The sequence below is a fragment of the Megalops cyprinoides genome, unplaced genomic scaffold (genome assembly GCF_013368585.1).
Source record: "Megalops cyprinoides isolate fMegCyp1 unplaced genomic scaffold, fMegCyp1.pri scaffold_108_arrow_ctg1, whole genome shotgun sequence".
In the NCBI taxonomy this organism is placed as follows: Eukaryota; Metazoa; Chordata; class Actinopteri; order Elopiformes; family Megalopidae; genus Megalops; species Megalops cyprinoides.
In genome coordinates this window covers 17,501-20,000 of record NW_023494611.1, presented here as the reverse complement: position 1 = coordinate 20,000, position 2,500 = coordinate 17,501, and positions in this window count along the sequence as shown.

The window sequence follows — 2,500 nt, the reverse complement described above, 5'->3', positions numbered from 1 at the left end:
GGGTTAGGGTTAGGGTTAGGGTTAGGGGTTAGGGTTAGGGTTAGGGTTAGGGTTAGGGTTAGGGTTAGGGTTAGGGTTATGGTTAGGGTTAGGGTTAGGGTTAGGGTTAGGGTTAGGGGTTAGGGTTAGGGTTAGGGTTAGGGTTAGGGTTAGGGTTAGGGTTAGGTATAGGGGTAATAACCACGATCGTCAAAGTGACGATCCTTTTGGAGAGTGATATCTCAAGAACGCAATGAGCTAGAGACATGGGACCATGTCCTATCCCCCCATTTTCGGGTATGGGCTTTCCATTGGTTCCACTTTCGAGCGTGTACCACGTTCGAGTCCGGAGATATGTCCAAAAAAAACTTTGTTTTTTCTGTATCTTGGGAACAGTAAGTCATAGAGAGTCATGGGTGGTACCGTTGGATGTGGAATGGTCGAATTATATCAGACAGACACTGGTTGCAAGTCTCTAGGACGTATGGTTCAGGAGTTATTCAAGAAAAACCTTCGTCCAATCAGAATGCATTAGGGTTAGGGTTAAGGGTTAGGGTTAGGGTTAGGTATAGGGGTAATAACCACGATCGTCAAAATTAGGGTTAGGGTTAGGGTTAGGGTTAGGGTTAGGGTTAGGGTTAGGGTTAGGGGTTGGGTTTGGGTTAGGGTTAGGGGTTAGGGTTAGGGTTAGGGTTAGGGTTAGGGTTAGGGTTAAGGGTTAGGGTTAGGGTTAGGGTTAGGGTTAGGGGTTAGGGTTAGGGTTAGGGTTAGGGTTAGGGTTAAGGGTTAGGGTTAGGGTTAGGGTTAGGGTTAGGGTTAGGGTTAGGGTTAGGGTTAGGGTTAGGGTTAGGGGTTAGGGTTAGGGTTAAGGGTTAGGGTTAGGGTTAGGGTTAGGGTTAGGGTTAGGGTTAGGTATAGGGGTAATAACCACGATCGTCAAAGTGACGATCCTTTTGGAGAGTGATATCTCAAGAACGCAATGAGCTAGAGACATGGGACCATGTCCTATCCCCCCATTTTCGGGTATGGGCTTTCCATTGGTTCCACTTTCGAGCGTGTACCACGTTCGAGTCCGGAGATATGTCCAAAAAACTTTGTTTTTTCTGTATCTTGGGAACAGTAAGTCATAGAGAGTCATGGGTGGTACCGTTGGATGTGGAATGGTCGAATTATATCAGACAGACACTGGTTGCAAGTCTCTAGGACGTATGGTTCAGGAGTTATTCAAGAAAAACCTTCGTCCAATCAGAATGCATTAGGGTTAGGGTTAGGGTTAGGGTTAGGGGTTAGGGTGGTTAGGGTAGGGTTAGGGTTAGGGTTAGGGTTTAGGGTTAGGGTTAGGGTTAGGGTTAGGTTATAGGGGTAATACCACGATCGTCAAAGTGACGATCCTTTTGGAGAGTGATATCTCAAGAACGCAATGAGCTAGAGACATGGGACCATGTCCTATCCCCCCATTTTCGGGTATGGGCTTTCCATTGGTTCCACTTTCGAGCGTGTACCACGTTCGAGTCCAGAGATATGTCCAAAAAAACTTTGTTTTTTTCTGTATCTTGGGAACAGTAAGTCATAGAGAGTCATGGGTGGTACCGTTGGATGTGGAATGGTCGAATTATATCAGACGGACACTGGTTGCAAGTCTCTAGGACGTATGGTTCAGGAGTTATTCAAGAAAAACCTTCATCCAATCAGAATGCATTAGGGTTAGGGTTAAGGGTTAGGGTTAGGGTTAGGGTTAGGGTTAGGGTTAGGTATAGGGGTAATAACCACGATCGTCAAAGTGACGATCCTTTTGGAGAGTGATATCTCAAGAACGCAATGAGCTAGAGACATGGGACCATGTCCTATCCCCCCATTTTCGGGTATGGGCTTTCCATTGGTTTCCACTTTCGAGCGTGTACCACGTTCGAGTCCGGAGATATGTCCAAAAAAACTTTGTTTTTTCTGTATCTTGGGAACAGTAAGTCATAGAGAGTCATGGGTGGTACCGTTGGATGTGGAATGGTCGAATTATATCAGACAGACACTGGTTGCAAGTCTCTAGGACGTATGGTTCAGGAGTTATTCAAGAAAAACCTTCGTCCAATCAGAATGCATTAGGGTTAGGGTTAAGGGTTAGGGTTAGGGTTAGGTAATAGGGGTAATAACCACGATCGTCAAAATTAGGGTTAGGGTTAGGGTTAGGGTTAGGGTTAGGGTTAGGGTTAGGGGTTAGGGTTAGGGTTAGGGTTAGGGTTAGGGTTAGGGTTAGGGTTAGGGTTATGGTTAGGGTTAGGGTTAGGGTTAGGGTTAGGGTTAGGGTTAGGGTTAGGGTTAGGGTTAGGGTTAGGGTTAGGTATAGGGGTAATAACCACGATCGTCAAAGTGACGATCCTTTTGGAGAGTGATATCTCAAGAACGCAATGAGCTAGAGACATGGGACCATGTCCTATCCCCCCATTTTCGGGTATGGGCTTTCCATTGGTTCCACTTTCGAGCGTGTACCACGTTCGAGTCCGGAGATATGTCCAAAAAAACTTTG